Raw genomic sequence first — 16,140 nt, forward strand, 5'->3', positions numbered from 1 at the left:
ATGATTGTGAGATCATCCTGGGGAAGCTTATCTAGTGCCTCAGCAACGTTCTCCCAAAAGGCCGGGTCATCGGGGTTGGGGCCATATATATTTGCAATGTGGAAGCTTTATTCCCCTCTTGACAGATATGTAATTAGAAGTCTGCCCTCCTTGTCACAGGAGTGTGAGTCTATCCTAATCCTTGACTTTTTGGACACTAGCGTTACCACCCCGCGCTTCTTTTTGTCAGCCGGTGAGCAGGCTGTGTCTGCTATCTAGTTGGCTCTTATGAGTTTTAAGTCATCTTCATCAAGTTTAGTTTCCTCTAGTAGGATTATATTGCTTTTAGTCTTTTCCAGGTATCTTACTATATTTCTATGTTAGAAGGGGTGTTTCAGGCCTTTGACATTTAGTGAAACTATGCTAAGGCCCGTGGCTAGGGAAAGTGTTTTGTTACCCGTCATCTGGTGGCATAATTTGTGTTAGTCTCCTGGTTGTGCTTTCTCTGCTTTCGGGTTCGTGTGTGTTCTGGAGTGTCGGTGTATCTTTCTGGTGAAGCTTGGAGTGCTGTGTACTCTGGAGTGTGTCTAGGTGTGTGTACAAGGGGAAAAAGAGAAGTTTGGAAAATAGTGAAGATAGAAAAAGAACAAAATAGAGAAACATTCTGGAGTGCCCCCTCCCCCTTTCCCCCTTCCTCCCCTCCCCCCTCTCCCCTCACTTGTTTGTAGGAGGTGCGATGGAAGGATCGCAGTTCCGCCTCCCGGAGACATGTTCTCTTATGTTCCAGTTTTAAAACTCCTATAGTCCTTAACTCGGAAGATCGGTCTATTATAGTACTGTGTAAATGTTTTCTTCTGTCCCTGGGTCTTCGGTCGACCCTGGTGATCGTTGACACATTACACTCGTCGGTTTGGGGTTGGTCTTCTTATCTTGCTGGTTTATTTGAGGTAAGTTGTTGCCGCTATGAGGTAGATAATTCTTGAGGTAGTATCGTAATGTTCTGGCATGTTTTCATTGGCCGCTGTTCCCGTTGCCATCCTCGTTTGTTGGGTCTGGAGATGGGCCTCTCTTGGCAGAGGCCTATTGTGAGGTGTCCATGTTCTGGGCCGCGGGCCCGTTCAGATATTGGGTTAAATCCTTTGGTTCTGTGAAGAAGTGGTTTTTCCCCTGTCTGTTATTTTGAATTTTGCGGGGCCTACAAAGGAGAATTGAATGTTGTTGTCCTTGAGTCTTTGACGGATGGCCAGGAAGCCGTTTCTGGTGTCCACCGTGGTTTTTTCCGATCATAGCAAAAAATTTCTACCGTATGATGCGATCTAAGGGGTTTGCATATAATAGGTCAAGCTATTTGGTCGCTGAGTTTTTGAAAGTTGGGACCCTGAAGCCCTTGTCTATTTTGAATTGACACTGGATTTTTATGTTGGTGATCTTGGGGATCAGGTCCTCTAGGAAAGCTGCGCAGGATTCTGCAGTTTCCTCCGCGCCTTCCAGGACCCCCAGGATGTGAATATTCCCTCTGCGGCTCCTGTCGTCCATTTCCGCTGTCTGCCTTAGCAGGCCCCCTGTGGCTTCCTTTATCATCGTCACATCTCTGTGCGCGATGTTGGTGTAGTCTTCCACGTCGCTGATTCTCTGCTCTGCCGTTGTCAGCCTGATGTTTACAGTGTTTAGGTCGGCTCTGACTGCGGCGATTTCCAGTTGTATTGTGTCTGTGGTGAGTTTCGTAGTTTTTGCCAGGTCATGCACCTCTGCTAATTTCTTTAGGATCATTTCCAGAGTACTACTTATATCTTGCTTTTGTTTGATCAGTGAGTCAGCTGGCCCTGGTTCGTTCTTGCTCTTCTTCAATTGCTGCTGTTATAGTCGCATTTCCCTTTTAGACATTTTGGTGAGTTTTGTGTGAGTTGGGTTACAAGTCCTGAACCTCTGTACCGCTCTGTTCCAGTTTGTGTTGAAGCGGTATGTGGAATGAGCTCTATTATCCTCACTAACAGATTTGAGCTTTGCTTAAGCTTTTGCTCCCCCCCCCGGAGATCTCTGGAGGCGGCCCACTTCGGGCTATGTCGGCCTATGTTGGCCTGAGTCGCCCGGTGAATCTCCTGGTTGGGCTGCGTGGATGGACCTGTTCCCGCTTTGCTTATACCATTTGCGTCGCTGTGGCAGCGTACTGGGAGCCTGGTGTGTTCGTCGTGTGACTTTAGATTTAATTTGGGCCTTCCTTACTCTGTGTCGTAGTGGTGGGGTCAGGCCTACGATCCTTTGTGTTGTTAAGATCCCCTTAGAAACCTTTTAGTACCGCTGGGCATTAGAAACAGGGCTTGTGCAGACCTGGGTGGCACACTTTGCAGGTTTTCCGCCTGCGCTTCAGTGAGCATGCCCGATTTCCATTCTCTCTGGTCCCGAGTTGCAGCAGCAGTGTATGGGTGGCCTGGAGGGATTTACCCTTCATTCTGTGTTTAGTGCCCCACCTTACTCTGTACTTTTGTGGTGCGCTTCTCGCTCTTACCGTTTAGGTATCGCTTTTGGGGCGGGGCGGTTCTGAACCACTGCCTGTGTGCTGCGCTAAAGAGCGGTCAGCTCCTCCTCCCTCTTTTGTTTCCTTTCTTATGTATGTTGTTGTTCCCGGGACCTTGTGGGGTAGATGGTTAGTCCTATGTCTGTTTCCTGCTTTCTCCCCAGCCTTAGTCCCTAGTTTGTTTCGCTTTTGTTTCTAACCAGCTCGCAAGAACCAGTGCTGATTGTAGGGTTTGTTCCCAGCATGTAGCCTTGCCTCGCTCTATTGCTCGCTATGCGATGTGCCCAGTATCACAGCTGAAGCGGCCGCATCTTTATCAGCTCGAACTGCTAACTTTGGTCACAGTTCTTATCGCTGCATTGTGGCCGCCATCTTGGTAAAGTTCGCAGCTGGGCGGATCCCTGTCCCTTGAGTTCGTCTCATGTATGCCAGTCACCGCTTCGGTGTCCAGAGGGCTCAGGCCTTAGTGCTGCTGGGGCTTGTAGGCTGTGTTGCTTTGTGTGGGCGTCGGTAGATTCTTTGCTGCATTCTTCTCCATGCTCTTGTTTACTGCTCTTCTCTGGACACTATCTTATTTTCTTAGCGGCTCACCTCCGGATTTGTTTTCTTCTTTCCTCGCTTTTTCGTCTGGGCCTCTTCTCTCGCGCCTGAACTCCTTGGAGGGAGCCGGGCTTCCGATATTTTGAACGATCTTCCTTCCATTGATCTGGGCAGTTTGAGGTTGAGTTTTCCGACTCGCTAGTCCCCGTTCGGCGCATTGGTGGAATCAGGCAGCCATTAACTCTGCCGTCCAAGTCACGCCCGCCCCGCTCTGCCGTCCAAGCCATGCCCCAAAATGGGGTTTGAACCAGGCAATTAAGAGTCCAACATACCAGATAAATGAAGTACCTAAGGCACATATGTTCTGTGAAGCACGCAGAATTTATATTTTATCCATCATAGTGATTGTATATTTTTAGGGATGGAATGCAATACAAAATACTACAAAACACCATTAAACTGCTGTTGAAAAGTAGATAGAGAAGGTCTCCTCTACAGCACACATTGGAAACATCAATAGGTCTGCTCTTGACAAGATTGAGCAATGAGTATTTTAAAATGTGTTTGTTGCAAGCATATGCCACACAATAATTTAAAAAAGAGAACAGACTGTGGCCTACATGTTCACAGTACAATTTTACATTTTGAAAATAAAATAACCACTGTACATATTGTTTTAATAAAACTGTAACTAGTGCTAAGTGGGCAAATGTAGTTAGAAAAGGTCTAGAAACCCTTTTTAGTTTGAACGCATAGCACACAGGAAAATAGGATTCTTATTGCTGCAAAGAAAATGTACTATTGGCTTTGAATTACTGTAACATGAAGGCACACAAGGATGACAAAAAAAGGCATAAATGGCAAACAAGCATCGGGATATATCCATCAAAGCAAGTACGATTCTGTCCATAATACACTGATACAATTGAAAGACAAAAGGCAAAAATCACAGCAGCTAAAGAAAGATTTCTTATTTTTTAAATGTGGAGACATCCCCGTGGCTAGGTTGAGGTTGAAGAAGGGTAACAATGTGCATGTCTTTATCAATGTGAAGCATGCAGAGGTGTTACTGGCTACGAAGATTTTGGTTTTGGGTAATTGGAACTAAATACAAAACCTGAGGATGAATACTCATAGCATCATCTCAGCTGCTAGCTAGGAGACCTTACTCCATTTTCAGCCGAGGAAGGTGGAAACTTGGGGGCATATTATCAAGACAGGAGATGACATTTTCGCTGCTTTATCGGCGGAAAACTGCCGATAAAGCGGCGATAATGGGCTTGATAATATGCTCTATGGAATTCCAATCGAAGCCCATGTTAGATGTGAAGATATCTAACATGGGCTTCGATTGGAATTCCATAGAGCATACTATCAAGCCCATTATCGCCGCTTTATCGGCATTTTTCTGCCGATAAAGCGGCGATAATTTTATCTCCTGTCTTGATAATATGCCCCATTTTTTTAGTTCTTTTTAGGTCTTAGCTTAGAAACAGATTTATGCTCCTGATTTTTGGCCATTCTTAGCAGCCTAGTGGTGCCAGGCCACTTGCAGGGTGTTTCGTGCTCCATGCACACTATTCTTTTCTCTTTGTAATATTTTAATGAACAGTTCTAAAATTGCCATCCACTATGTTATAATGGTAAAATAAAATGGCTGCAATGCATCATGATGATTGGGCACTGCTGGATATGGCTTTCTCTGCAGGGTCACCCCCAAACGTTTTGCCTTCACCCTCATTTTTGTTGGCCTTATGGACCTGGGCACTTTACCACTGATAACAAGTGCTAAAGTGCTTGTACTCACTCCCTAAAACATGGTCAAATTGGCTTCCACCTGATTTAATTTACTCATAAGTCACTGGTAAAGTCATATACCGGGCCTGTAAAAAAAAGTAATACTAGTGGGCCTGCAACACTTATTGTGCCAACCACTTAAGTAGCCCATTAAAACATGCCCCAGGTCTGCCAGGGCAGGCTGTATACAGTGTTTAACTGCTAAATCGACTTGGCAAACCTAACACTTATTTTTTTATTACATGTAAGTTATCCCTGAGTTAGGCCCGAGACAGCCCATAGTGTAAGGTGCATTGTAATTAAAAAGTTGGACTGTGCTTTTACATTTTACATGTACTGGTAGCAGAGGTGGCTCCTCCGCTAAGTTCACTGGACATTGGCATTCACTGCCTGTTTCTCTCAGAGATTCCAACCATATGGTGGAATTCTCCTTTGTTAAGAACTAGGGACTACTTGCCTTAAACTTTAAAAATTCAGAACTCCGGTTCCACTGATTGGATTTTTGTTGTTTTGGTGTGAAATAACTTATTAGAATTTACTCTTTTTTCTAACTTGGTGTGGGATTTTTCACTTTATTGCTGCATACTTATTTATTGCCGGTAAGTCACATCTGACTACTTTTGTGTCCTGTTGAGATTTGGGACTCGATATTCCAAGCCTAAATCCACATTTGTGTCACAAAGCATGCATCAAAGTGCACAGAGGCATTGTGACACATACATGCATCAAGACACATGGAAACAACGCTGCAGACATTGAACAGGAGGTCTGAAGAACACAGCAGAGTCAGAGAGGGAACAAAGAAACAGGACAGTAGTGGGTCTGATGGCTATAGTCAGACAGCTTTAGCTGTAAATCTTTTTTAATATGTTTTTTTATTTTAAGATTAAATGCTTTATTTGAGAAATAACAAATCACAGAAGAGCAGCATACAAAGAAAGTCATCATAAAAAGAAAGGGAATATAACAATAAAAATGGCTGATATTAAAAACAGAAGCGAAAGCTATTTACATTTTTGAGGAAAAGGGAGGGAGGAGGAAGGACGGGAATGGAAGACGGGGGGGAGAAAGGGAAACTTATAAAAGGGTATAGAATAAAAGCTCAAAGCATAAAGGTAACTCTATATTACATAGGAATGTGAGAGATAGTTCTAACAAAACAATCTTTATGATTAAACCAATAAAAAATAGAAACTAAAGAATAGAGAAGATAAGCATTTAAGGAGGGTTAAAATTGTCAGCATTTAAACAAGACTTTTGTGTTAACACCAGATTATCTAAATAAATAGCAAGAGGCAACCTAAATGTATCTCTATTAATCATTGGTTTGTAGGAGGAGGCAAAAGCAATATCAAGTTGATGAAAATGGCAAAGACCATTCCACCAGTTTTGTATGGAGAGTTTTTTGAGTGTTTTCCAGTTAAGAGTGATGTGTTGGAAGCCTATAGCAAGCATGAGATCAAAGAGACCAAGTTCATGGGGGCAAAGAACTAAAGAATCAGATAGACTTCCAGAGAATAGAAGAGTGGTGGAGCAGGGAGAGGAAAAATTAAATAGACGAGAAATATCGGACCAAACTTTCTCCCATAAAATAGAAACAGAAGAGCAAAGAAAGAGAAGATGCATAATATCAGCATTAGAGGAGCCACAAGTCCAACAATTAGTATCAGCAGAAGGAGAAAAGTGAGCCAAGGAAACAGGAATAAGAAAAAGTCTGTGATATAAAAAGAACATAGATTGAGTAAGAGAGGCAGAGCGAGAGATTTTGAGAGAACGGGCCCAAAGTTTATTCCAAAAGGGTATATCCCATTCACAACCCAGGTCAGATTCCCACGAGAGTTCCACTTTAGTCTTAGCGCGTTCTGGATTGGGGGCTGAAAAATATTTATAGATTTAAGAAGCTCTAGGTAGTAAAGAAAGAACATTAAGAAGAGGATGTGGAACAGAGGGGAAGAAGAACACGGGAGAGAGTAAAAAATATCAAGGACAATTGTCATTTAAATGGAAAATTTTGTAGGAAGGAACGGGGCCATTGAAATGGGGCTTGGAATTGAGGAAAGGAACAAGGAGATATACCATCAAAAAGATGTTTGACCCAGATATACCCTTCATTCTCCAAGCTTTCCAGAAAATAGTTCTATTACTGAGAACAATAAGAGAGTTATGCCAAATAGGTGACTCTAAAAAAGATTCTTTAGACATAGGTTTCAGAAAAACAAGAGGACTTAATAAAGAACAAGTATGTTTAAACAAGGGGAGAGAAATATGAGAGGACTTGGTGGAGAAAGTAAGGACTTCTTTGAAGGAAAGGCGATAATAAAGCGTGTTCAACGGAGAGTCAAATGGGAGTAAAAGGTGAGTACTTAGAAAGAAGCCAATTTGAGGCCTGACGAAGACAAAATTATTTGTGATAAAGACGAAAGTCTGGAAAATTAACACCTCCAGAAGTTTTGGTCTTATGAAGAGAAGTTAAAGAAATTCTAGCTCTTTTGTTTTTCCAGAGAAACTTAGAGAGGCGGGAATCAATTTGTTTAAAATAGCAAGCAGGAATATGTACAGGAAGCATAGAAAGAGCATAAATCAAAATAGGGGTAATCATCATCTTGATTGAGTCTAGTCGACCCCACCATGAAAGAAAAAGAGGATTCCAAGAGGAAAGTAGTTTGTCAATCCGCAAGAGAACCACTGACATATTTAATTTAATAGTAGATGGAGTTAGAGAACCACATGCCTAAGTATTTGATTTTGGAGTTACTCCAAGCAAATCCCGTGGAGGAAAAAGAATGTGGGAGACAATAGAAAAGATTTAAAAGTTTAGGAAGCAACAGGTTAGAAAAATGTAAGTAAAGCTCAACTGAAAAACCATCTGGGCCAGGAGTTTTCCCTTTTTAAAAACCCTTTAATGCAGAGGATATTTCATTAAGAGATAATTCTGTTTTAAGATCTGATAGATTGAGATGGCAAGTAGACGGAGATGGAAGGTTGTCAAGATAGGATTGACAAGAGAACTAGAGGGAGGGGACTCTGGGGTATAGAGATCCATATAAAACGTTTTGAATGTACTAAGAATATCTTGATCGTTGTAAAGAAGAGAGCCATCTGGAATATATAGAGTCAATCAGAGTACGATCTTTAGGGGTTTTAAGATAATTCGCTAAAAGTTTCCCAACCTTATTTCAACCCCCATAGTAACAAGCACTGCTACAAAGAAGAATAGAAGAAGCATTATCAGTAGAAATTTTGTTAAAAGTTAATTTGGCACGTATCAAGGCTTGGAGTGCAGTATCAGGCGATGACCTATCAAATTTATGTTCTAATGCTTTTTTGTGCGCTAGGGTAGCCTTGTGTTGTTAAAGAAAGCGTTTCTTTTTTTAAAAAACAAAATCAATGAGGAAGCCTCTTGCAGTGGCTTTAAAAGAGTCCCATTGAACATGGGGGGAAGTGGAGGCTACACTGTTTAGATCAAAGAATTTGTCAGCGAAAGTGATAAAAGAGGAAGAGAAAAGAGGGTCAAGAAGGAGAGAATTGTTGAAACGCCAACGGGAGGACCTGGGACGCGGTGGGAGTAAATGCAGATCAATTATAATTGGGGCGTGATCCGAGATAACAATAGGCTCAATAGAGTAAAATAGCAGACTTTGAGATAAAGATTGAGAAAGAAAAAAATAGTCTAAACGATAAAGGGAGTTATGAGGGGGAGACAAAAAGGAGAAGTCAAGAGAATCAGGATGAGCAAGTCTCCATGAATCGACAAGATGAGATTGGGATATAGTGTCAAGAAAGTGTTTGTGTCAGAGGAGGAGCTTCGCGCGCAACCAAGATGGTCGCATGAGCACAGGGCTCCCGAGACCCTTGTAACCTCCTGCATATATCCTGCAGACTATCCTGACTTTTATATATGTCTTTGTGAAGACGAACCACTGGGGAGGCAAAAACTGCAACCAGAATCCAGATCGGACCCCGGGGGAGTTGTGACGATTGGAAGATTGCGGCCTGCACCTCCGTGATGCCCGGCTGTTGAGTTGGCATGGTGCCCGAGATGTAGTTGAACAACGTCGGCCTGAGGTGGCGGAGACAACCGGTCCGGCCCAATTTCACTTTCGCTTTCGCCTACTGGAGAGACTTGATACTGTGAGTGCCTCCCTCTCGCTGAAGGTGACGGTCTGGTTTGGCACTCGAGTGTGTATTATTCACGGATGGACCTGCCTTGGAGAGACGCTTGTGCAGTGTTTTCGAGCTAATTCTGCACTTCCGCTCGAGGGACCTTTGAGACCTCCATCTTTCTACTCTGTCTGACTGTCTCAAGTTGACCGACGTCGATTGCCGCCGGGCATGGCCTACCACTCAGCCGCTTGATTGCGCTTTTATCCCCCACCCCAGTTTGGAATCATACTTACTGCCTTCCACATTGGCGGGGAAGCTGGAGGGGGACAAACAGAGGTCTAAGACCACTCGGCGGGGTGGCTATACCCAGACCAACATCATTGACCGCTATGCCAAGGCTAAGGTGTCGCCCAGTGGACCGCGTAGGTCGCTGGAGGGAACGAGAGATCCACTGACCTCAGCGGCTGAGCCTACCCTGCAGGACATCATGGTCGCCATCAATGGGACCAGATCGTCCCTTGGGAAACAAATGGAGACTCTCGCCAACAAACTCGACACAGTGGCGATTGATGTGAATCTGATCTGAACGGACCTAACGAAAACCAACAAAAAGGTTAAATCGTTGGACATGAAGACTTCTGGTCTGACAGACGACTTCGTTGAGATACAGACAAAGGTTCGCAATTTGAGGGCCTCCAATGACCTCCTTGCGCGTCGTCTGGAGGATTTTGAAGGAAGGTCTAGGCGGAACAATGTCCGTATCATCGGGGTTCCGGCGAAAGCGGAGGATCCGGCAGCTGATCTCTTCGTGGAAAACCTGATCATGAATCACCTTGCACCCAAGGGACTGAGTAATTTTTTCACCGTGGAACGAGCTCACAGGGTTCCGGGTGGAAAACCCAAGATGGGTGCCCCACCGCGGCCTATGATAGCGCGGATTTTTAACTTCCGTGATAGAGACGCTATCCTGCAGGCTTCGCGGGCGGGCGGTCCCATAAAGTTTGAGAACACTACCATCAGTTTTTATCCAGACTTTACCCAATCTGTTCAGAAACAGAGACTTGGTTTTCCTGGGGTAAAAAGGAGACTCCGTGAGATGGGCCTCAAGTACGCCATGCTTTTTCCGGCCAAGTTGCGCATTGAGCATGACAGTCCGGACGTGGTGGCCGACTGGCTGGATACTCTACCGACCCATCATCCGCAGGACGGGCAGAGCGGTGGTGCAGAGGGAGGATCGATGGACCAGGAATAAGCCCTATCATTGACTGGTTCCTGGGGTCTTCTGGAGGTTTCGAACTGTGGTGCATTAACTGTGTAATATGACTCTGAGAGGCATTTCCGGGGGTTGCGGGGCTATCGGGGGGTCATTTTCCGACTCTGTTAGACTTTCTGTAGCTTAGTTTTGATGTGGGGCGACAGGCACACTGCAAGTTGGGGTGGATTTCTAGTCTTATGCAGGGGTGCAGGGTGGGGGGTTTGTAACGGGCTGTTGGTGGGGGGAGGGGGGCTTTGTTGGTTTTCCAGTTTTGTTTTCTGCAAGGCAAAGTATTGCAAGACTTTCTGATTGAAGCGCTAGATTCTTCTTGGGGTTGGATTTTCTTCCTTGTATGGGATGGGGTAGGGGGTTGAGGCTTATGAGCTGGAATGTGAATGAGTTGTGGGATAGGATAAAGCGTGGGGTAATGCTGCAGCTATTAAAACGTCACTCCCCAGATGTGGTCCTACTTCAGGAGACTCACTTGATAGGAAATGCATGCCATGCTATGAATAGGAAGGGATATTGTTTAATCGCCCATGCAGGGTTCTCCTCGGGCTCCCGAGGGGTGGGTATTCTTATTAAGAACTCTCTCCTGTTGGAAGTTGATGCAACGGTCCTCGATGATAGAGGGCGCTATGTTGTTCTTACTGGTCGTTGGGAGGGCAGGACCCTTTCCATGATCTCCGTATATGTCCCTCCCGGCCTACAGTCCACTACCTTTGCAGACTTGGGGCAGGTTCTCCTTGCTCTCCCTGAGGGATCATTACTACTGGGCGGTGATTTTAATGCGGTTGTATCTGGTATCTCTGATAGACACCCACCTAGGGACCTCAAGGGGGCGCAGAACTGGCTTCATGATTTCATTGACACTTTAGGCCTTGTAGACTGCTGGAGACTGTTGTACCCCTCTCAGCGGCAATATACATTCCACTCTAGTGCCCATGGTAGCCTCTCAAGGATTGATTACGTCTTGGTGCCTGCTGCACAGGCGCCTTTTGTTGCTGAGGTTAAACATATGGCTCGGGAATTTCTGATCACTCTCCCTTGTGGCTTCGAATTGAGTTTTCTTTGGGGACCGAGGGGCGGGTCGCCCCGATCAACCCTTGTTATCTCCGCAATCTTAAGACTCGTCCCGATTTGATAAAGTCACTTGATCTATATTTTTCAGAGAATGGGAGCTCTGTTTCGTCCGCAGTGTCGCTTTGGGAGGCCTTTAAAACATTCCTGAGGGGCCAAGCCCTGTCTCTGATTGCGGGCGTTAAGAAACAGAGGGATGAGGCGGTAGTGAAGGTTGAGACTGAAATAGCAGACCTGGAGTTAGACCTGGAACAGGAGGTTACCCGCGCGAAGACACATACGTTGCGATTAAAACAGTTGGAATACAGGGCATTGGTCACGGATGCAGCTAAGGCCATGAGTCGAGAGCAACAGGGTCGTCTACATGACGTGGGAGATAAAGCAGGTAAATTGATAGCATGGTTGGACAAGAGGGACAGAGCTAGTCGTGTTGTGCCTGAGATTGAGACGGTGAGTGGTATGCGGGTCTCCGACCCGGTAGAGATTGTTGAGTGCTTTGCTGATCATTTTCGGACGGTGTACTCCCCCGTGTCCGATAGGCCGGAGGAGGACTCTCATCTGTTGCTACGTGACATTGCATTGCCGAGTCTTTCAGATGCAGATAGAGAGCAAATGGACAGCGCAATAACCGCTGATGAGGTAGCCCTTGCTATCCGCTCATTGCGTTCTGGTAAGGCCATGGGTCCCAACGGGCTGCCGATAGAGCTATACAAGTTGCGGCCCGACAAGATAGCACCCTATTTGAGAGATATGTTTTTGGAGTCTCATGAGCGTGGTTCTCTCCCCCGGGATCAGCGACTTGCGATGATTGTTGTTATACATAAGGAGGGGAAACCGAGGGACAAGTGTGGGTCGTACCGACCTATATATCTCTTTTGAACGCTGAGCCTAAGATTCTCGCAAAGGAACTGGCCAATCGATTGATTACTGTTATTAGCGAACTGATCCATCCGGATAAGTCCGGTTTTATTCCCCATTGTAACACTGCGTTGAATCTCCGGCGTCTGCACGGAGTTCTCGCGAGGGCTGCGACGCTGCGCGAGCCCGCCATTTTGGCATCCTTGGATGCCACAATGGCTTTTGATACTATTGAGTGGCCTTATCTGTGGGCTGCGTTAGCTAAATTTGGTTTTGGTCCCGTTTTATTGGTTGGGTCTGACTTCTTTACGAAGACCCCCTTGCGCAAATTGTAGTAAACGGTTGAGTCTCGTTTCCGTTTGGTCTCGGGCGTGGTACCCGTCAGGGGTGTTCCCTGTCACTACTCCTGTTCGCCCTGGCCCTTGAGCCCTTTGCCGCCTGGATCTGCTGGGAGCCCTCGATGAGGGGTATTCGGTGGTCCCCCAATTATGAGGACTGCATTTCGCTCTATGCAGACGACATTTTGCTATATCTGACCTCGCCCAGGAAGTCATTGATGGTTTTCTGTGATGTCCTGGCCTCCTTTGGTAGAAACTCGGATTTAATTATCAATTGGGGAAAATCCTATTTGTACGTTCTTTCTGGTGACGTCCCCCTCCTTCCGCGTAACTGCCCCATACAGGTGACGCAGACGGGATTTAAATACCTTGGTATCTGGGTCTCTACAGACCCTGTGGCTAGGTATGAGCTGAATCTTCTCCCACCTTTAATTAGATTGCGGCAGGATGTCGCGGGTTGGCGTAGACTTCCACTCTCGCCGTTGGGATGCGCTGCCCTCTTTAAGATGATGTCTCTGCCTCGTTTCCTTTATGCCCTCCAAAACACTCTTGATATAGTCCCCGCTAGTTATTTTCGTAAAGTTGAGGGTCACCAGAGGAAACTGATATGGGATGGTAGACCTCGCATTGCGCTGGCCAAATTAAGGCTTCCGTGGTACGATGGGGGTATTGCTCTCCCGGACATCAAGCGATATTACTGGGCATCTCAGTTGGGGGCCATTAATCATGGCATGTATGGTCCCAAATTGAACCCTGCATTCGCTATGGAAAGATGGCTGCTGCCTGGGGGTAATTTCTATAGGGCACTGTACTCGAAATCAGTGGTCAAGTCATTGTCGGGGCCTTCTAAGACGGCAGTTCGTATATGGCAAGACGCAACTACTTCGATGAGATGGAAGGACCGCTTGACTTTAGCGACCCCACTTTTCGACTCTGATAGACTTGGTACACTGTGGAAGACAAAAGGGTTCGACAAGTGGGACCTCATTGGCATTAGCAAGGTGGGAGATCTCTGGGTTAAGGGACAAGTGAAATCGTTTGATATTTTAAGAACGGAGTTTGAATTGGGGAACTCAGAGTATTTCCGTAATGTCCAGGTCCGCCATACATTGATGTCAGTTTTTTCTACGGGGGAGGCGATCCCTGAGTCGTCCCCGCTTGAAGATAGATTGCTAGATGGTCACGTTCCGGACAGTACTATTTCCCTTGTCTATAAAAAGCTGATCAACGATAGGTCGGATCTCCTGTTGCCCTTGTGTGACCTCTGGGTCCGTGACGGCCTCGAATTGGATGACGAGGATTGGCAGTCGGCGATCTCCTCTCCCAAGGAGGTCGCGATTCCAGCGAGACTTTGTCTGGTCCTGCTTAAGATTCTTCATAGGGTGTACATCACGGGCCCCCGTCTGGTTCGAATGGGCTTTTCCGAGGAGGGTTTGTGTAAGCGGGGATGTGAACTGGTGGGGACATTTCTCCATATTATTTGGGAATGTCCTGAAGTGGCAGCTTATTGGGACGGGGTGTATGATGTAATGAAGAAGTTACGGGTGTTGCTCTCTTACCTGAGGCCAGGCGCTGCTTGTTAAATGTCTGGGAACCTACGGACTACAACGTGGCCCAGACTCAATGGGCGACCCTGGGGGCAATGATCGCTAAGCGTGATATCGCACAACTGTGGGGGTCCCAAAGGCCGCCTACGGTTGAGGTATGGATGGAAAACATGGACTGGTGCATGTTTAGGGAAAAAACTGTGTATCTGGCCCGGGGCTGCCCCCGGAAATGGCATAGAGTTTGGGGGCTGTGGAATAAGTATCGTGGAGACATATGTACACCACCTGCAGTAGATAACATTGACATTCCACTTTCCCCCTGACCCCACATTCAATGTTTGCATTATTGTCTGCTTACTGCTTCGCCCCTGTTCTTCTCCCTTCTTTATAATGATTACATATTATTTGATGTACTGTTTATCTGGCCTCAAGTGAACAAAGCGCTCTGTATATTGTTATTTGCCTTGCTTGTTATACTTAATAAAAAGAAATATAAAAAAAAGAAAGTGTTTGTGTGATTTGCGGGGAGTGAAGCAAACCTGTGATTGACGATCAATAAAGGGGTCAACAAATTGATTGCAGTCACCTCCTAGTATAAAATAATCATCTCTAAATTGAATACATTTCTGAGTAATTAAAGGCCAGAAAGAACAATCAGGAAGAATAGGCAAATAGACATTAAAAACTGGTAAAGAAATATTATTAACTAATAACTTAACTAACAACCATCTCCTTTCAGTGTCAATTTCCTGTGATATAATTTAACATTTCAGTTTTTTATGACACAAAATTATGACACAATTTTTCTTGTTTGAAGAAGGAGAGGATACAACTGAACCCAGCCAGCCACGTTTTTATTTTAATGCATCAGCTTCTGAAAGGTGAGTTTTTTGTAAGAGGACCAAATCTGGGTTGTAAGAGGCAAGATTAGATAATATTCTCTGTCTCTTAATAGGGTTAATAAAACCTTTTACATTCCACGAAATAACTCTGAATGTAAAATCATCAAAAATACATATAGAATAAAGGACGCAACAGTGAATAAATAAAGCACACAATAAATGAGTAAAGGAGAAAGGAAGTAGAAAAACCAGTCAGAAACGGAAGGAGTTGAGGACACTATGGAAAACAGGGAGTCAGGAATAGTAAGGAGGGAAGAAGGGAAAGGAAGAAAGAGTGGGAATAATAGAAGACAGTACATGTTAAACGACGACTGTAATACGTACCCTAGGGGAACAAGGGAGGGATGAGAGACGGCAAGGGACAAGGAATACGGGTAATGCGTGATAAATTAGTATGAACCTGTAGAGGAAATAAAGAAATATGTGAAGAGAACAAGACACAATGAAATCATGTAACGCAGAATGAAAGCAGACGAGGGGGTCAAATATTACAAATAGGACTATCGATAGAAAACAAGAGGTTGAGGTGGATACACAGAAAGGAACACAAATATTGTACCTGCAGAGGAAATAAGTGGTTATGCAGATTAAAACTAGAGAACATGGAGTTTAAAGATAGGACATAAGAACAAGAGCATCAATGAAATAATACATCAAAGAAATACGAAGGTCAAGTTCCAGAGGAAGAGGGAGTCCTCTCCATTGACGTAGTAGAGTGGGATTGGATATTTCTGTGGAGAGCTGCTGGATCTTCAAAGGTAAAAGTCTTATTGAGAAAGGTGACTTTGAAGAGGCATGGATGGAATAAGCCATATCTTGCACCTAAGGAGCGAAGAGTTGGGCGAAGATCCAGGAACTCCTTACGATGTTTAGCAGTCAGCGAAGAGACATCTGAAAAATAAATGTCTTGGTGCCTTGCCAGGAGAGATTCTTTTTGGCTTTTGCAGCATTGAGTACCAGTAAAAGGTCAGTAAATTGCAAAAATGAAATAATTATTTCAAGAGGATTGGAAAGCGCAGATGATGAGGAAAGACGTGGACTCAGTCTATGAGCGCGTTGTATGTTCAATTTGGTAGTAGGAGGGAGGTTTAAACATTGAGGCAAAAAAGATGTAAAATATGTGACGGGATCGTCACCTTCAAGTCCTTCAGGAAGGCCATAAATGCAAAGATTATTGCGACGATTCCTGTTTGCCAAATCTTCAGTCTCTCTTTTCAGTTGTAAT

The sequence above is a fragment of the Lissotriton vulgaris genome, chromosome 10, assembly GCF_964263255.1.
Source record: "Lissotriton vulgaris chromosome 10, aLisVul1.2, whole genome shotgun sequence".
Lineage (NCBI taxonomy): Eukaryota > Metazoa > Chordata > Amphibia > Caudata > Salamandridae > Lissotriton > Lissotriton vulgaris.